The sequence below is a fragment of the Bombus huntii genome, chromosome 12, assembly GCF_024542735.1.
Source record: "Bombus huntii isolate Logan2020A chromosome 12, iyBomHunt1.1, whole genome shotgun sequence".
Taxonomy (NCBI): Eukaryota; Metazoa; Arthropoda; class Insecta; order Hymenoptera; family Apidae; genus Bombus; species Bombus huntii.
The window spans coordinates 7,079,462-7,100,985 of record NC_066249.1 but is presented as its reverse complement, the minus strand read 5'-3'; the positions used below and the strand labels follow the sequence as shown (position 1 = coordinate 7,100,985).

Genomic DNA, 21,524 nt, shown 5'->3' with positions numbered 1-21,524 from the left:
TTTATTTCGGAATAAATTATGATTGACAAAAACCTGTATCGATCGTTAAACTTCACATCGACGGTTCAATTACCCACTGTAGTTTGAGTTAATAAAATTATAAAGCATCGTGCATGTATATTTACTTATAAACACCTGATAAAACAAGATCCGATTGTAGCATTTTTATCAGTGGATCGACAAAGTGACAAGAAACGAGAGCGCGTGCGAGTGATTTTAACGAGACGGCTGAAAAGTGGCCGAAAAGTCGAAAGGAACAGAGCAGACAAAAATATTGAAATATCCAGATTGAAAGCTACCTTTCACACGTGTTGCATTCGCTCTTCTGGCGTGTCAATGCGATACATATTTCATCGAATATAAATACCGTGTTCCCTCGTTTCTTCTCAGCGAGCGTAATCAATATGCATTCAGTTTCCTCGCGTTTTTCTGCTCGCTTAATTTCGCGCTTGTTACGCGGCCGATGATTTTTCGAGCGATTCGACACGGGGCGACACTTAGGAAATTACGAATGCACCGTCAAAGGAAAACCGCGCACCAGAATAGTCCTATTGTTTAATCATAGTTCGACTTACCTCTTGTGTCCCGGTATCCGCGCACCAGCCAGCTCTCTGTTACGTCGTCATTCGTCAATCTAAAGAACAAACGAAACGGTGAAAGAACGGTTAGTGGGGAAACGAATGTGTGCGTTTCGAGTGTGATTGTCGATTGCTTTCCTCTCATTTTCGAAGCGGCGCGGCGCGCGAAACGGGGGTTCGAAATCCGTTTAAACATTTAATTCGATGCAACAAGGTCAAGAGCAGCGGCATCGGAATTTATAATAATTTCGATTTTATCGCGGCGCATGTTTCACCGACGGGCATAAATTAATTTCGATACTCGCGCGCCGGTAGTTTTAATGAATTTCAAGTAATTTCTATTAAATTGCATCACCTTCGCATTATGCCGTCACGTTCTGTCGGTCACTTCATATTAAAATCCGCAAATATTTATACAAAATAACAACAAAATGCGTTGAATGAAACGGTTGGCCGGGAACGGCCGGCACAATGCCGTTCAACAAACCAACCTGATTATCGAGCCTCGATCGCTAATTACCACCATCGGGGTTTTATTGTTCGTTTCAATTGTATATAGTATGGGCCAAGATATAGCGTAGTCATTAATTAAGCTCTCGACACCAACTGTGTTTAAGTATTCCATACGATAAAAAGTTACCTACTTGGAACTTATGATATCTTCTCATTCATAAATAGAAAACCCGCAAATAGACGTACCAATGCAATAAGTTTAAAACGAAAGGAGAAATTGTGATATAAATATAAATTTGTATTGGTCAGAAAAGCACTGCATCATTTCAGGAGTTCGGTGAATATTTGATGTAAAACTGTGCATAGACTACGAATATTTGCGGGACTTTGTAGTTTTACGAACGTACCTAAAGAAACTTATTAAACCCTCACGTGGTAACAAGATTTATTATTTTTGATTCAGCTCTCAGAAAAGCTGCGTTCCCTATAGGATGACCCAATACAATGCAATTCGTTTGATTAATTCCGAAATTAACCGATTGACTAATAAACTCTATGATCTCTCTGTATCATCATATCACTTATATAATAACCAATGGAAGCATGTATAGCTTATACGCGAATACCAACAGCCATGAACATCCTCGTTATCGACGACATCGTCGTCGTTCAAGAGGAAAAAGACTTCTCAGGAGAAGAAGGCACAGACGGACGAGTAGTTTTCTTTTAAAAGAACCGTGTGTTCATGTGCATATATGTATATGTCGAATACAATGGCGACGTTAGGGTCGGCCCGTGGATATACGAACTGGCACACAGCAGTTGGTCGTTTCAGAGGAGACGTACGCGGGCGCACGAGAGACAGACAGAGGCGATGAGCGAGCAACGGAGAAATCCTTTTCATTCGGCGGAAAAAAGAAAACGGGCGCGAGATTCGCGCTTCATTCATGGCCAAGTCTATGGGGTGAAAAAGGATTTCTTCTTCGAAATGTAATTAGCATGTCTTCGCACAACGGGCCAGACAATGCTGCCGTTTAATTAGTATGTGTCTCCGTACCCCGAGTTCGTGTCTTTCGTCGTGATCCCGTGTCCTTACTCGCACATGTGTCGTATACACACGATATACACATTACTCATACATTTCTCGTGAGATTCATTAACGAATGATGTATGCGTGTGTATTCCTGTAATCGACATATCGCGCGTTGTGACTTACTGTATCGTTTGATACGAGTGGATAGACAAAGTCAACTTTGATTATTTTCTATCATTTAGTTCGTGGTTCTTTTAAGTTTTTAAATTTTTAAGATACTTAATTATAATGTTATTTAGCTATCGTAGTCAATAATCTCTGCAAATTGCTATTTAGAGTATTAATTTATTATTTAAATTCTTAAGGAATTTTGAAACAGAGTAACCTACGATTTAAGAAATTTTTAATGACCAACGTTGCTCATTTTTGGAAAAGGCGATATTTACATTCGACTGTTTTACGTGCCATGAATTTTTCAGAGAAATACATATTTAAATTTCACGATAGAAAGGTTATACAATTTTGATGCTATCTATTTCAGAATCGACGCGTTAAACAATGACCGATGTTCGAAAACATGTATTTTGGTCTTTGAAGTAAAACTATATGAATTAGTACAGATTAATCAAAATTTCATCGCAACTTTATTGTTTGGATTTAATTCCTTCATTGCTGTAAATAACAAATGTCGTTATTTGTTATCTTCCCCATAATTTATAACTCTACGATATGGTACAATTTCTTGCAATCTTAATGATAATCTTTTACAAAGTAATTTTTTGTGTCATACATTTCTAAAAGCTGCCTAAAATAATACAATTGACTTATACAAATCTAGCGTTAAGCCCGAAGAATTTTTGTCAATATTCCAACAAGTATGAATCAACGAATTTTCAATTACACGTAATCGCAATATCACGATATATTAAAGAATATATTGAAGAAAAATTTAACAAATTGGGAAAATTGCAATACTCGTGGAAAACACGGTCGAATGAAGTGAAAATTTGACTCGCGTGGAAATTATTATTAACAAAATCTCGATGAATTAGGTTGCCCGGAAAGTGTCTTTCTTTCGCAAACGTGTTTTTTTACAACAATTCATCTTCGTACGAGCGTGAAATCAAGTCTGTGAAATATCGCGGTGTTTATCTCAACAGAAGAAAATGGATCGTACGTAATTCGACAAAATAATATAAAACGAAAAACGTTGTGCGTCTCTTATTTTCTCATAAAACGAAAGAAACTCTTCGGACGATCTAATAAATAAGAGCAACCAATAGTCCAACACGGATGCGTTCTTCTCTATTTTAACGAAGTCCAGTCCCGTGAATATGTGTTCCCACGGCTCGAAGACTGCGCTTTAATGGCGGACTCGAGCCGCTGGATACGTGACGCGATTGTGACGCATTAACGCGACACGTCGATTCGCAATTACCGTGCGAGAATCGGCTCGCATCCTCGAGACAATTGCGGAGGGTGACGAAGGACGACCAATTGCTACTGAGCCAACAGCAGAAAGCCACACGATTTCCGGGACGGTAATATTTAGTATCGTATGAAGCATCGTGCATGATCATGCATCATAAGTGCGGGCTTTATCGAAGAAGAAACACGAGAAGCTTTACCTTCTTTGTTTCCTTTCTTGATTTTTTTATTTAATCAAGGAAGGGAAATGAACGAGAGTGAGAGAGAGAGAGAGAGAGAGAGAAGAGATGCGGTAATCGGTTTCTGGTCGAAATGAATATTAAAAAACATATTCAATTCGCAATTTCATCGCAGTCTTCCGGATCTTTCGCTCGAGTGTCGTTTCGTTCGAGTGCTCCTTTCAATGGGACGCATTGTTCGAAACGTAAAATGTTGAGCACGAGAGTTTTACTTTTATTACCGACGTTTTTTCGAAATTAGTTTCGGAACGATCGTCGAGATAATTTAATGGTATTTCACGGTCTACGCGGGATCGTTTGAAAAAAAAAGGAAAGTAGATGGAAAAGAGAGGGGGATAGGGAAGAAAAAAAGGAAGGGAAAACGCAATTAAAAGCCGTTTTCAAATTGCGATTGCGCCCCCCGACCCCCTCACTGTAAAACTATCGTTAATGCACCTACCGGCGCGGCGGGTCTTCAATTAAATGTTGAATGTTATTTTTCCGTGGCCGCGACGCTTTTTCCGGCTTCCTTGCGCGATAAATTCGACCTCAAGCACGTCATCGAACGGATACAACGTCGCGGTACAATCAAACTCTTTTAAAACATCCTTCCTCGTTGATAAGTCCAGGCTACCTCGACCGATCCATGTGACAACGTGATACATTTTAAAGACAGACTTTCATTCTCTTTCTATGAACTCATGTATACCTTTGTTTATGAGTAGATACTAAAACACTTACGGAAAAATAAGATAAAACCTGAGAAATCATTAGGAAATTATTAAGCTTCGTTTGGAAATTTAGATCGTACAAAAAGTGATATACTGAACGTTTTAATAACAATCTCACCGATTACATGATAAAGTATCAGATTTTTCGCGATAATCAGGTTAAACTGAAAAAAATCGTTAGGAATTTATTATTAAAACCTCTGGAATTATCATTTCGTTTGCCTTATTAAGATATGGAGAATGTGTATTTTTATACGCCGTAATAATAAAATTGAGCTCTCTTTACTCTTACGATATACAAATTTGATGATTTTATGCAAAATTTAAGGTTGAATTGTAACATCACCTTACCAGAGAAACCGCTCATTTCAGATCTAACGATCAAAACATAGAGAAAATTGAAACTGAGAATCGAACACGAATTACAAGAAGTGTCGGCATGACGACGCAGTCAAACTCGAAATCATTCGATGTGGGTCAATGCTACGATTTAACGCGTGTATCCAATCTTTTTGGAGGCCGAACGAATATCGAAATTGCATGACGGTGAGGTGCGGCGTGGGGTAGCGCGACGGACTTTTGCATAATGAGCCTCGCGGCCGCGAGCGACGCACCATCACCGATCCACCCCATGCACGTTCACGCATACCGCGGCGCGTGCATTAATATTTTCATTTGATTGCGTTAATTAAACTGGCTGCCAATCGATGACCTTTGAAGTTCAGCGGCACACGACACGCGTACACCAATTACCAATATTATTAATTGCGACGAGTTCCCCATTTTCAGTCGGCGTCGGATAACGACGCTTTTCGCGCCTACCAGGAAATAATTGAAGGAACGCGTGAGAACCCGCGACTAATCACATACGTACGTGCTATCTTTTTCAAAGAAGATCTTGTTCTATCAGGTGAATGATATTACAGTCTATGAACGCTACTGCAGTCCTCGAATATTTATGCCCCAATCTTCTTCTTCTTCTTGTAACAGATGAAAAGATTTTTAGTTCCTTGGCTTCAGTTTCTTGATTCGGAAAGTCATCGGAAAGTCGGTTTTCCCTCGGTAAATCGTAATTAAAAGTTCATAATTACTGTATGTCGATCGAAGTAAGTTCTTCTATCGAAGAAAGAATATTCTGCGGTTTGCTTTTAATTGTAGCGGAAGCCGGAGATTACTCGAACACCGATAAGAATGATTTCTCAATGTTTATCAGTTCCGAGTAAGGCATCTATATTTCTCGGAACTTAGCGATGGAACACCATACATAGTTGTACGTAGCATCGTTAAAATACTCTTAACAATTTCATCGTTGATTTCACCTATCGCGATATAAATAATAGAAGAGAGTGGAAAATTTTAGTTCCGAATTCTCTCAATATTTTACTCCATCAAACCCGCGAAACTGTAAAAATGATAGCGTGTAACGTCGACATCAAACATCGCTCGTAAGAACTTCCAGGGCTTCCAATTTGTTTTTTTTTTTTTTTTTTTTTTCGTTGTTCGCATCGAGGTACCAATAAAATTATTTTTCAGCGTTGAGTGAAATCGGATATTTTGGTTGGAAACCTGCGAAAAATAAGCCCGGTCACACGCTCACGGCCGTATATTTTATCAGTTTCGACGTAACAGAACAACCGTGCGTATTAAAAACTGGCTAGAAAAGGGCGCCGCTTCTCGTTTCGATGATAAATTCTTGTTAGTGAAACGAGCAAGGACGTCCGTGACGAAAATTTTCGTCTCGCCCTCTCGTACTATCGTTTCCCGGTTTCGTCACGAGACCAGCTATCCGCAGGCTTTAGGGTGAAGCACTTACGGCTTACAATGAGTATGCAAATAGGCCGGCATTCGGCTACATTTGTTTCAACGAGCTTAGAAGCGGCAAGGTTCCTTCGTGGAAGGCTCATAAAAGTTCGCCGCGTGGCCTGAAATCTTTCAAAAACAAGGGGAGCCCTGCCCTCCACCTTCCTGTAGGTACTTTTATTGTCTCGATTTCATTTTCACGGCTACCGTGCGCGAATGTTGTTTGCCAGTCGCGATCGTTTCTCTTTCCTTCTCTTCTTTCTTTCTCGTACTTTCCTCTCTTTGTTAGAACGCCTTGTAAATCGAGGATGAGATGAAAATGATGCAACGTAGCGAGGAACGTACGATGTCTTGTAAATACCGCAATTGTCACTAGTGACAAGCAAATTTGATTACTTGTTTCGTATTATTATTACGTGTATTACTTGTATTAAATGAAAAATTAGTTGAAATAATTGAGTAAAGGATTATAATATTTATGGCGACTGTATTAAATCGACAAACTGTACACGATTGAAATTTTATTTTGAATATTGTCAAATTTTGATTTCTATGGTATTCTATGAATTTTTATACTAGAATATCGATTTTATGATTATTGGATTATGTGACATTCTGCCAATCAAGATTCCTATTATTTAGCGTATTAAGGGCATGCATTTTGAAATGTACTTTTAAATTTAGGAAAAAACTAGGTGTAACTATGATTGACGGAACGGGCTATCAGATATTTTTTGCAGATACATATAAACCGAACGGATTAAACAAGGAAGGAAAAATACATAAATAATATTTGTAAAAACATGACGAGAAGCCGATAGATTATTCTGGAACCTACTTATTTATTTAAGATCAATTATAAAATAGTCATTTTTAACTCAGAATCAATAATTATCCGACATGTCACGAAAGTGAGTGATAATAAAATTAAGTAATACCACGATTAGATGCAAAATATATTAGTAAGCGTTTATCAACCTATTTGGATACAACGAAGTGTAACGATATAGTTATTCCACTATATGACGAAAATTTGTAATTTCGAATGTTAAAGGTAGAGCAAAGAAAACTTTATGCAAATATAAATTACCAAGACAAACAATTTTAAAAACAATATAAAGCTGCACAGTTTGAAAAACTTAAGGACTTTTTTATCTTAGCTTTTATTATTATTATTATTTATTTATCTTAGCAAGATAATCAATTCACACGATGAGGACAAAATAGTTTTTATCCATGGAGACTTCGCTTCATTGAAATTAAAAGCTCGGCACAAAAAATCTATGTATTATATCATATTTTTCTAGGAACATATAACAAACAGTAAAGGTGACATTAGAGTCAACAGAGTAGTTAAGATTAACATTGGCGTGACTAACACGAATCTCGCAAGATTAAAAAATACTTAGTTATTTACAAATTGCTTCTTACCATTAATCTAATAGAAAAAAGCAGTTATTCTCAAAATTGACAAAACGAATTTTCCTCTGGATGAAATTCATAATTGTAAATTCGGTTGATTCGTATGCGATTTAGCTCGCGACTTCTTCGCCTCCCACGAGATTAGGCTCGACAATCGAGACTCGACGATGAAACTTTCGTTACTCAGACGATGACGCGAGGATACGTTAAGATGCGTCACGGTGTGGCACTCGAGAACTTAGCAAATCCTGACAACAGCCGCCATTTGGGAGCGCCTAGAAGTCGTTATTCCCAACACTTGCCAAGACATAACCCTGCATAGCGATTTTGAAAGCTTAGCAGCGGCTCGATGAAATGGGAAGCATTTGGAACGTCGCCTAATCGTTCGATCTTCGTTCCATTGCTGACAACACGGCTGTAGTTTCGGCGTTAAAAATGTGACAACTGTTTTTCAGAATGATATCGTATGGACAAATCTCCTAAACTAAGAGAATGCATCCATATTTTTACGTTCTGCTCGGAATTTAGAATAAAAAATTTCTTTTCGAGTAAGAGATAAGCTTCGATGCAAAAATGTTAAAGAATTTGAAAAGTTGCGTCGAAGATTAAGGTATTTTTATAGATATAAATATATAAAACACTTGTCAATATTCAAATATAAATGCACAACGTATTTTCTTTTCAATGTAACACAAGCAGAATTTTTGACAGTTACGAATATGAATTTTTATTCGGTTTTACGATTATCGTATTTTAGGAGAACGCTATTAAAACATCTACTGTTGCTTTTACGAACATTCGATAACCGTGCATGGCTAGATTCTATTCGTTGAAAATGACAGGTCTTGAAATTCGGCTTCGATTTAAGCCTTGTCCAAAGCTAAATAAAATAAATTCAGAAATAAATTTGCAACTCGGTGCATTACAATGGACAACTTTGGCCGGATACATTCCAACGAATCGAATCGTCGCGACGCATTACCGTTTGCGCGACGTTCCTCAGAACGTCGGTGAAAAGTTAAGCCGGAAGCGGAGCTCAAGTTTCGCAGGCAAAGTGAACGAGAAGTTTGAGAAACGCGACGCACCCCCGCGGGATTCCTAATGGCGAGATTCTGAGATTTCATTAGGCAACGTATACCTCGTTCCCATTTTAAGCCTCGAACAGCCGCTCGTGGAAAAAGTTTCCGTCGACTCCGCGCAACCGAGATTTCGCGTGATCCCCGTGGCAAATTGGTTTTAGGAAAATTAATTAAGATTCGAAGCCGAGGAGATCTAAGATCTTAAGTAACGAAGAACCGACGGAGAGTTTAATTCTGACCGATTGACTTTCAGTCGCTAGAGTTCGTCTAATCTCTTTCATTTTTTGACAGGATATCAAATTCGTAACGCAACCTTGCAGTTCAGAATTTCAAAGAAATATCGTATTTTTCTTTAGATTTCATAAATAAGCTAAGTCAGAAAAATTCGAAATTGTTGAATAGAATCGTGAAGAATTCAAAGTGTCTAGAATCTAGAGTATTATAGCAAGAAACATTTATGCGAAAAAGTAGTTTCTTTTATGTGAAATTCTCTGATGTATTTTTCTCTAGGAATGTCAATGGATTTCGATCGTAAATTCGCGTATAGTATTTTTTATCAATATGATTGCGAATAAACTATTAGCCATTAAATATCGTACAAATATTTAATTTTCTTATCTTATTACCAAGCATTACCGTAAAACTCGGTAGCGTATGGCATCGAACGGAAAAGACCAATTTTCATAAGATATCATACAATTCGCGATAAAATATAACAGATTGATCAGACTATTAATCAAAGAAGCTTTTTGTACAGTCAATTAAAAATTCTCAGATTATTTTTACACATTTCACGAATTAATTATATCAAACGTAAGAAATCATCGAATAATTAACAAATACATCGTCTAATGACCTCATGGAATTCCATAACCATTTTTTCAGCATACTCGAAAGTAGCAATATAAATTGCAGAAAAAAGTTCGAAACAACCGTCACTGTTCTATTCCCGGTTCGATACTAATTGAACGACCTCGAATCGAATACGCGATCGTATTCAACGTTTTTTTTTCTTTTTCTTTTTTTTTTCGTAACCAGAAACAAGCGACACCATCGTTGTACGGGATCGAGCTGTCAAATCGCGCTGCGTTTCGAAAGCAAAAGGGAGTCGTCGCATTTCCTTACGGACAACGATACCGGACAGCTTTGTCATGGTCCGCGTGCATGGTTAATGAACCCCGTGAAAACGATCGCGAACGTTAAGGAGGCTGTTCCCGTGTGGGAAAGCGTAGTCCATTCTCTCGCTAACAATACATCCATTTGATAAAAGTCACTCGATCCCCTTTTCGCCGAGAACAAATATTGGAAGGAGTGCTCGCGATAAGCGTGAAACTCTGAATTCGAAGCTGTCGTAGATTATGCTGGCTTCGGCGTTGTTTGCACCCGTGCGCGCGTGTGTGCACGCGTGCACATACATGCACACGCGGACCGCGCTGCTTTACGAGGCAGATGTTGATAACGGACGACAGCGACAGAGACAGGGACAGTGACAGCTGCCCCGTATTGTTCGACACGTTCGCTGATTATAGGTCAAAGGCCCCTTACGAATCAAAGAATTATCGAAGAAAGGCTCGACATTTTTCCCCCTCATCGCTGTAAAAAAATGCCGCTTTTTTTCTGCCGCCTCCGATTTCCCGTGCGATCGCCGACCGATCCCTTCGAGTTCAAGAACCATTCAAATTCGCCAAGCATAAAAATAGTAAACGACTCGATGAAGTCGAATTAGACAACTCGAAGAGCGAAGACAAATAATATTCTGTCAAAAATTTGCATACGTCCTACGTATATATATATATATATATATATATATATATATATATATATATATATATATATATATATATATATATGATTATTCTCGACTTCTCGCGATAACGTATCGAATTCTTTGTAAAAGGTATTATTACCCGTTTCCTTCACGTTCATCCTGCTGACAGCTCGAACATGTCGGAATGCATACAGAATCAAGCCCTTACTACGGTGAGAAATATACATCGAAATAATGACATCTGACTGAATTATTGAAGGTCGGGGAACAACTCGAGTGTCTCTCGCTTCTGATAAATAAACCAGCAGCAGCAAGCTCCGTGGCTAGTTATTCGATATAGGGTAAAGAGAGACCAAACTATTGATCACAATAAATATAATTCCCTTGAATGGAGCTTTACCATTGTGCATGACGGGTTCTCTCTCGTCTCAGGCGCCAGGCGTTCGTAGTCTATCGGACCGCGACGTCTGACCACACACGCTTGCTACTACTAAGACCGATCGACAGAGTAATCTCGCGTCTCTTCCTCGTGATTTTAGACTACTGCTATTTAAAGCTAACAGAATAGTCATTTCCGCGATGGTCCTAACCACGAGACGTTGAATTAATCGTAGGTATCTTGTATAAATTTGGCTGTTTGAATTTAGGTACGTATCGTAGACTGGATCGTTTGAACAATTCAGAAGCTATCACGGAAGCGCAAGAGCGTGAAATATCGGTCTTGATTGGATAACAGCACGATTTTGATCTATTATTGGGTAGAATCCACTTGGCAATGGACAAAAACCGAGAAAAAGAGAGAAAGACTGTGATCTGATACGAAAGACTGCCGACGGAGAGGACGCAGAATCACGAAATGGATTTAAAATGATTATTGAAACGTCACGCGTACCCATTCTTTCCAGTACCGCGGCAATGCGCTCGTTGCCGTGCTAATTAATCGTTGTCACGGTGTTCACAGTTGTTTCCTTTTCTTTCATTTTCTCTTCTCTTTCTTTTCTTTCCTTTTTTTTTGTTTGTTGAAACATGCACCGTTCCTTGACACGTTCGATGATTGAAATTTCACGCTGTGAGAAGCAATTAAATTGCAAATAAATTGCAGTAAGCAAATGAATAATAACTAAATTAAATGTAAGAGCATAAGTGCTCTTGATCGCGCAAGACTTTTCTATACTTCATTTCTTAATTTTTTCAAAGTGAAAAAACGATCGTCACTGTATGAAATTTTTGCTAGAACTGCTGAAAAATGGCATGATGGAACTTGCGCGATCAAGTTGATGTAAGGAAAACAAAAGGATAAGAAAGGAAAAGAAATAAATAAAAATGCAACGCAACACAAAAAAAACATAAATTGTATTTCATGGTTAGGATTCGATGGAACGAAAGTGAAACACTGGTCGCATACACCGCGTAAACCGCTCATTGACAATCGCGATGAATAATGGAGGGGTCAATTAAATCTCAATTAAACACCACCAAATAATACGATCCGCTGCTCTTTTCAGCGCTGTTCGACAAGCGAACGCGTTTTTTTTTAAATACTCGTCTCACTCACACATACACCCGCACACTCTCTTTCTCTCCCTTTCTCTCTGTCTGTGTTAAACACCGATCGTGTGTTCATTCAGCTTGAAAAACAGCACGCAATCACTGTCGAACAACGGTTCCGTACAAATCGTAAAGGCGGCTTCATTAAAATTACAATCCATGGCCACTGATAGTCAACAGCTAACAACCGCGATTTTATTGTCGTCGAATTTTGACATGCGAAATTTTTTATGAGACTCGACGATACTGAAGTTCCACCGGTACAATTGCAAACCAATCAATTTTGCTCGTCGATCACCGAAACGGGTTAATTTTCATCGTACTTCACAATAATCAGCGAAGGAAGGTATCACGTAACCTATTCCTCGATTCGTTAAACTTTTTCGGAGAATAACGTCGAATTTCACGGGCGGAACTCAGTACCGCCGAGTGTCTTAACGACATGATTAGCACAGGTTTCTTCTTCGATGATCACGGGACAGTCGACGAACATCTCTCCTATAACAATACTCTAATAGATGGAAATTGAAGAAACGAATCCTAAGATAATTAGGGAACATGAAGAAATTTCGAATCACTAGAATCACTTGAACCCGGTTGATTAGTGAACACATGTCAACGGGACATTCACGATGTATTACCTTATTATTGTCGACGCAGCCACGTTTATCCGGACGATAAAAAATACACGTGTCACACTGAGTCACGACGTAGTATAACACGAGGGATGATCAACGGAACAGTCGTGGATCGAGTCGGTCACACGAGCGTAGAGTTGTACGTAGAAACACAACAGTCTCGGTCGAAGGTCGACAAACCACTGACCAACGTGACGAAGAAGCAGAGGGATCTACTGCCTTCTACCGGCAGCAGCCTCACAATGTTCTTACACACTGTACTCGATTTTCACGATACTGTCCGGTCATCTTTGTTCTATACAATCCCGAGCATCTTTCATTCACGAAAACCAACGAACGGTGTCCTGTTACGGCGGTAAACTAATCCACGATCGTTTCATCGTGACGATAACTGGCATCGACGATGTACACGGTGACGAATGCCAATCACGACACATATAGATTCCGTTTTGTTCCTCTTTCTATGTTCACGCGTCCAGCACTGAATCAAGAATCACCGTCTGTTCGCGTTCTTAATCGGTCGACCACCACTGCGCGTCGTGTCTCCTCACCTCACATCTCACCTCTGTTCAAACGATCCGTGTACACCACTGTTTCAACGTACGCGTCTTCGCAGGACGTATGCACCTCCGTGTCCTTAAGGTGCACGTATATTAGGAGAACTGACCGATGACCGCGCTCGCGTTGTTGACTGGTATACGCATCGGATACGCGCGTGTACGTAGCAGTGTCCGCGTGTTTCGGCACGATCGTGTGTGGTAAATAAGCGCGATGTGGATCGACCTGTATTGGTTGGGCAGTTGTGCGTATGTGAGTTGCAGTGTTGGTGCGTGTACCAGCTTATATATACATATAGAATTTTGGTCGCGCGCGCGCGTTTCAATGTACACATATGTATATGTACGGTGTGGTTGTGGGTAGTCGTATGTACGAGTATGTATATACGTGTGAGTAGGTGTAGGTGCGGACGACGCGGGAGCGCGCGCGCGCCTCTACGGTGGTTATATTACAAGGTGTACGCGTCTTAAGTGATTTCGGCCTGGCTGGTCAGCCCGGCAGCTCCGTATGATGAGGCCGCCGCTTTGCTACTGACAGACCTAAAGACCACCCTAACCCTGCAGTCGGGGACGAGGGGTTCCCCACCCCCGTCGTGAGCGGGCGAGAGAGAGACCACCCCTCCGCCGCCAGGGACTGGGGCGAATAAGCAACCCTTAGCACCCGATGCCACCTCCACGGCGGCGGCGCAAACGCACTCCTGCCTCCGAGGGTAGTCTTATCCCCACCATTTCTTCCGTAGGAGTGAGACTACCACCCCCACCCACCCCCAGACGGTCCAGCGCTGCCACCACCAGAAACCTCTATACCCCGCGACGCCGCCGCCGTTGTCGTTTCTACCCCTCCAGCTGGACTCCGAGCTTGAGAAGAACCCCTTCCAGAATCACCACCGACGAACCCCTTCTTCTCTTCGTCTCCTACGCGGCTTCTAGTCGGAGAGTCGTCTTAAGATAAAAACACGGACGATCGGGTTTTGCAGTTAACCCACTCACCCTCGCCTCGTGTACCCCTACCATCCGACAGACTTTTCCTTCTACCCCTCCTTATACCTTCTCTACCACTATCCCCTTCTCTTTCTCGATACCAGGCTACCCCTTCTTCCTAACCTCTCCTCTCTGTCTTCCTCTCTCTTTTCTCTCTATACTAGCCCTTGCAAGCAACCACGACTCAACCCAACCCCTTTTTCAATCCTCTCCTTCTCTTTTCTTCTTCACTCGATCGCACAGTCTCTTTTTCTCTCTCACTCTGACTCGACGAAACTTTCGATTCTTTCGGGGGCAACCTTCAATCCTCCCCCTCCCCGTCCACCCCCATTTTTTCCTCTCTTCACCGACCGATACATCGCGTGTCGACCTGTTCGACGTTATCATACCGTTCACCCTCGGAACATACATACCCCCACCTTGACCACCCAGAGTCTCCCACCAACGGGAGACGACAACAACGAGAACGACCTCGTGCTTTTTCACAGAGTCGGTATATATTGTTGTCAGTGTGTTGTTTTTTTTTTTTTTTTTGAGGACCTTTTTTAGGCACATCGATCTTCGACGTGTACGTATTCAGTCCTGTCGTCGTGTTGCTGTGACGTGACCGGCAAGATCACTTTCGCCCCCATTTCTTCCCGATCAGACGTACCCGCTCCGAGGTTTTAGTTTTTGCCCGGATCTTTCAGGATTCGATTTTTTTGGTATTTCGGAGAAATAGTCAGGAAAGGGGTCAGGATTCGAACTTTTCGCGCTGACAAAGGACGTAAACGATGCGGGACGGACGTGGAAATTATTTGACAGGTTTAGAAGTGAATAGCGAAAGATTCCCTGCGCTATTAGAAGTTTTGCGTGTTAACGAAGGGACAAGGTGTCTGATTTTAACGGAAGCGTTGACATGCAGCGTAAAGGGATGCGAAAGATTAAACTGACGATGGGTGACAGAGAAAAATGAAATATAGTCTGTGATCCCTGTTACGTTTTTGCGAGATTTATACGACTGTAGACATTTTCAACTTTGACTCGACGTCGAAAAATTTGACCAAACGTTGAAAATTTCAGGATGCTCTTACTTGATTTTAATTTGCTTGAACTTTGCCTGATATTGCCTGAACTTTATTCAATTTTGCCTGCTGCATTTTAATATAAATTTCTGCGAAGGTGTGTATTTGGAATTTCAATGAATCTCCGTACAAGGATTACGAAATTGACTTTTAACGAATAAAAAGATCTAACTAGATTCCATGTATAAGTTGGATGATTCGCGAAAGTAAAATAAGTTGGTACATATTTTGGTACGGAGACACGTCATCGCAGAATAAGATGAATAAAAGCAGAGTCCACTGTCTGACTTCTCGCAGTGGAACACGTTCGTTTCTTTCCCATAGCGCGTGCCTCTACGATTTAATAGAAACAAGAACAAACGTCAATGAAACCTTTCAACGCGAAAGTAGCGTTCAGCTTTTCAAAGTAGCAGCTCGGGCTTGATCAAACACATGTTCCACTATACGCAACGTATTCAATGCAACCTACGCAAAATCTGAGCGGATCCAATGATTTAGAAGTTGAGCTTGGGATTCGAACAAGATCCAATTCAAAATCGATCAAGCACATCAAGTGTTTTCTTCCTATCGTTGTATCTGACGATCTTTCCTTGTCCAAAGTAGATGAAAAGAATCGTTGAACGAAGTTATAGAGGAAAAAAGAAGGTTACTTTTGATATTCGAAAATATCAAAAAACTTAGAATGTTCGAGAAATCACACTATGACACATCGATGTAACTGAAAACTGGAAACATCCAGATGAAAGTCGGACATCGAAACGAAATTTTTCAGCGGGTCGAGATTTCCTATGCTTTTCAAATTGATCTCCCCCACCCCGTCACGTTGTTGCACCCCACTCTGCCATCGAAATTCATTTATACTTTTACCACCACTCTACCGCCCCCGCAGGATTGTTTATGACACGATTCGTTTGATTATTAGCTGTTTATACGCGGTCATCGATCGAGTTGCCAACTGCCACGCGGCATTTCAACAACAAAACGCTTCCGAAGTTGCGTTCCATCGGTAACCCTTCCTGCATGACTGCCTGTGCATACATTCTTTTTTCTTTTTTATTTTTTGCCCAACCCTTTGCTCGGACCGGCGAAACTGGTTCCACCGGATTCGTGATCGAAGCTAGATACTGATTTTCGGACCCTCAGTTCCACGAGGACGCCGCCACGATTAGGGGTCTTTATAGTATCGTGAAAGTGTCTAATTTTTCGTACTCGATAGAGTTCTCGTGATTGCACCGAAAATCATTCTGTAAACGTTGTTTTGTCCTCCAACGCAGCCGATTCGAATTTGTGGACAAGATTATTCCGGTGGTGATTTTACGATTAGAGTCGGAAATGCTTATAAAGATTAATTTCGTTAATTTTTACGAGAATATCGATCGTTCATCGAGTTTTAGACAGTTTGAGTACATTTATCGGTTTTAAATCACGATTTAAGTGTTTTAATACGACTTGATAACACGATCGATTGTGATTAAACGAAAATATGTTTTTATTAATACGGACGTGATATTTAGAGATGTTTTTATTACTTTTTAGTGTATATTAATGATTTGATACGTATGTTAGATATGATTATTCTTATTTTTCAATTTCCGATAACGTCAGTATTATTCGCATCTTTAATCTATCATTTTACAAGTTTTATTTAAAAATGTATAATGTTATCTTTCATTATCTCTTGTTATTCATCTTTTATTTTCTAAACATGTCCCGTTTTATCTGGTTGCCGACGGAAGAGTAGTTCGGGCGTATGTATCATCTTACGTCTGACAAGAACTGACCGTATCTACTTCGAGGCGGACGATTCGTACATTTTTTATTAGATACACGTTCCACGAGTTATTTCTAATGCTCTAATAATAATACCTTCATTACTATTTCAACACCAACCAATTTATACCATTTTACGTATATTTGATAGTAGAATGTGTTACTATAAAAATGTTCTAATAGTTTTTCACACGTCTTGATCAAAGATTTTATCGGCTCGATTTCATTCACATTTTCTTTGAAAACGACTATATTTATTCATACGCGTTTCACTGGACTTCTTGCAAATTGAATGGAAATCTTAGCTGTTAAAATATTCTCTTATTTTTTGTTTTAAGATCAGCCGCATAGTTTTCCGATGACGAAGCTCATCGGCATATGTTTATTAATATACACGGACTGGAATATTAATATACCGAGAATGAAACATTCATATTTGCGATATTTTAATTACGCGCACACGTGACTTTGATTTTCATTATATTTGCACCTCGGCAATTGTGTTTCGATTTAATAATGACGAAATTAATACGTAATTGTCACTTTATTAACAGACTCTTATATTTACGAGAAATTTTTCCATCACACAAACGTCCAGTGACACGTGTTTTAACCGATTTCTTAGAACGAAATGTCACTTGCACTGTTTTCATACGATCGTTAGTATACGATTTGTCCCTCGTTCCGGCTAATTTTCAAAATTTATTCTCATCTCGCAATCGTATTGATTAATCGTGTTGTTTAGCTCACAATTAGCACCACCACCACTGTACACTGTCACCACGAGTGTCACCACACAATCAGAGACGCGTCTTTGCTTGAGAAATGTCTACGAAAAAGGGGAATGTATCTGTGAACGACAGACAAGCCACTTAGACCAAAGGGAAATCGCCTAATCGCGACTGAAAAATACATCCTTCAGCTTCAAAAATACGCTATTTCCTATTAGATTTTACAGAAAAGAAGCAATCGAACTATGAAAGTAACTTGCGATACAACTTGCGATACAACTAGAAACGAAGGAACAGAATTTTATTAATCTCACTGGGAAAATAAAAAGCACTGTAACAGGGTAATCATTTGACGATTTTGAAGAAGTTAGAAGCGAAAATGTAAAAATCCAACGGAAGCACTTCTGTCGTCACTGGACGGTTTCTTTCAACCTCAGAATAAACAGATAATAGACGAAAAGAGAAAAACTTAATAGCTACCCGTTCTATAAAAATGATATATTTAAATATTTTAAAGTACAGAGCATCACTGTTAGTCAGAATCGATCTGACAGTTCTTGGCAACGATGACATTTCCTCACGATACACCTTACAAACCTACGAAACGATCAATTTCCAATTACAAAGTATATTCCCTCGAGACATTCTAACGACGTAAATTAAAAAATTCTTCATCGTACACTGAAACACCTCTCGCTAGTGCCACCCCACGAGACATTCCTCGCGACCGTTCCTGTGAAAGGCAGATCGAACACCAAAAGGAGAAACGAAAGAAACGAACGAAAAAGAAAAACAAAAAAATCCTGATGATCGTTGAGGAGGTGGACTCACCTGTACGATCGCGGCGATCCCAAGAAGACGTGTTCGAGGACGTGCGTAAACGGTGTTTCACAAACGAAAACAGCGCACTGGATAGCAGTCCGTGATATCCTGTTCGTTTCCTCACAGTCACTGCCCGTTTCTTCGAAGAGGTCTCGTGTGATCAGGTCGGAGCGCGCGTGTTTCGAATGTTTTCACTCGTATTACGTGTCACACCACGTCGTCGAACTGTTTCCTTGAGCGGCGAGCGAGAACGTTACTATGTATATGTATATATAGTATATAAGAATGATCGTTTCCTTAAGAGACTTGTCTTGGAGACGCGTTGCTCGCCAAGCCGGCCCGGTCCGTTCGTTCGTGTTTGTCTTCGAATTAACAGTAAGAAATCGTCCGTCGTGTGTGTCCGTGTCCAGTCGGCTCGCGCGCGGCCCCGCTGCCTTTTTGCGTGGGGCCCGGCTGACGAACGTGGCCGATCAGCGCGCGGCTAGAGAGAGCTTGGGCTGCGTGGCGGAGCGCGAACTTGCGGGCTTGCGGGCGCACTGGCGCACACAGCATACTCGTACCGCGTAGGCGGAGAGAGGAGAAGGTCCGGCGGATGCTGTAAGCCGAAGGGAGAGAAACACGCGCGCCGGCCAGCAAGCGGAGGCAAGCCGGTGGCCCCTCTTGGCCGCTGCCCCGGACGGTGGCTCCCCTGCCGTTCGGACACGAAAGCTCGCCGCCTGCTTCTCCTAGCGAGCTGTGAGAGCCGCGGCAGTGCGATCGGATCCGACCGACCAAAGAACAGAGAAAGTGAACGCCGGATGCGCGACAGAGACTCACTTATGCGGGAATGTTTGTAACGCGAGAAAGAAGGAACGAGCCGAACGACGGCGAGGACATGACCGCCCCTTGGCACCGGCCTAGCGGCACCCGCTCCGACTGCCCCGGCAAAATTCAAGATTTATGATGAGATGTTTCTCGCGAACGTTTCACCTACCGTTCGGTCGTTGTCGCGGACCACTTTTTGTTTTTCTTTTCCAGTCTAACTTTTCTCCGATACGATCTTTGTCATAGGGAGACAGTTAGGGGCAGTGTTCGACAACGGACGATTCTATTTTTATTCTATCAGCATGAAATTTTCTTATACGTAACAACATCTTCTAGAGATAGAGAATAATAGAAATAAGAAAAGAAGAGAAAGAAATGTTTATTAAGCTTAAGAACTTATTACACGTTGGCCTATTCTCGTTGACTCGAAGAAATGCTCGTTGCATAGGGTAACCAGAGTCCAGCAGCCGGCACTGAATGAATTCAGAGGAAGACGATATCAACGAGGGAGTCGTTTGTGTGACGAGGAGGATCTCGATCGTGGAAGCTTGCGACGGAATCGTCGGTGGTGGGTGAACAGGTTACGCCGGGAGAAGGGGATAAATTACGAGAGGAAGATGACGCGCCGTGACGTCCACGAGGGCGTAACGAGGACGACTGCAAACGACACGAACATCCCCGATCTCGTCCGAGACGCACTCGACTGGCCAGCCGTTCAGAAGACGGAGACGGAGCTTGTGGAACGATCGCTGGTGAAAAAGAGAAAACGAGCCGCGCGGCTGGTGTGGACGAAGACGAAGAGGATGATAGAATAGACACCATTGGAACGACGGAGAGCTTTTTCGCAAGCTGACCACGCGCTCGTATGCTTCGCAACGGTGAACCGTCGAGAAGGACGGACAAACGCGTTGCACCTAGATGGACAGGAACAGAGAGCTTTTCTACTTTATCACGCTGCCCCTGTGTACGTGTGCGTGTCTACGTCGAGGTGTAATGGGGGCTTTCGAGGCGATGGTATATGCTGATATCGGATAGGCTGGACACGTGCAAGCTTCGGACGAATGCAACGGAAATTAGGCAGGCTAAGATGGTTTATGTAGGAACGTTGATTATTTCTATTTTACAAAAGAAGCATAACTGGTTACTAAGATGGTTTATATAGGAATGTAGATTATTTCTATTTTACAAAGAAAGAACAATTGATTGCGGAAGTATAAAATGACATTTAAAATGGTACTACGAGAATGCTGTCATTCTAAAGCAACTTATCGTAACATAAATTATTATTCTAAAGCAAGAAAACTTTAAACTGTATTTAGTCAATTCAGAAAGTACACGATATATTTTCCCTTTTTTAAGCTGATACGAGCCTCAGTGAACGACATTAACGATAACAATCGAGTACTTTTATGTCCTCTGGAAGAAGCGATTCATTTGATGTTGCTTCGACGAAGATAGCGCGAGGAAGAGCGCGAATGGTTTCGGTCATGCGCGATTCTCGAGAAAAGAGAGGGTAGCTATCGCTTTCGAAGCGAAACGAGGATACTCGCAACCCCACTGATGCATGCTCGTATCGAGTCTGTGTTCCTGACGGTGAGACGACTCGGTTCTGTGTCGGTGTTCCAAAGAAAAATCACCCCCGTCTGTGGAGACGTATCCGTGTGTGCTAAGGGGTTGAATCCTGCTTGTGTTGGTGAAAGGGTCGCTGGACAGTGGCGAGCTCTTGCTTAGACGGCTGATATTGGAACTAACGTAGAAACAGCTTGAATCAAAGACCTTTCCGCTCTTTGTGCGCGATTCTATTGCTGCGATTTCCCCTTTTAGCCTATTAAACCCTTGCGTATGCAGCGTCGAAATATTTTTTGTTTTAATTTTAGAAAATATTCATTCGTACTTATTTACGTATCTTAGGTCTTATTATTGAACGTTTGATTATCGTCACAAATATAATTTTTAAGCAATTTATTCGCGAAGTAAAATTTCAGATTGCTTATGTTAGTTTCTTTAAAGAAGCAAAAAACATTCGTTTAACTCTGTATAAGCAGTCTCGTGATCTCGATGTTTGTGCTTTTAATTCTGACGAAAACCCAGTACCCCTC

The 21,524-nt window shown here is 41.1% G+C and overlaps 1 long non-coding RNA gene across 1 annotated transcript in view; it reads right to left on the bottom strand.

Moving 5' to 3' along the window:
* LOC126871822 (uncharacterized) overlaps positions 1-19,270 on the bottom strand; it is a 115,578-nt gene extending 96,308 nt beyond the window's left edge. Inside the window, exons 1-2 of the long non-coding RNA XR_007691750.1 lie at positions 18,631-19,270; positions 576-634 (exon numbers count right to left, since the gene is read on the bottom strand). This is a non-coding gene — a long non-coding RNA (uncharacterized LOC126871822). The remainder of the gene's footprint in view (positions 1-575; positions 635-18,630) is intronic.
* Positions 19,271-21,524: the final 2,254 nt, after the last annotated feature.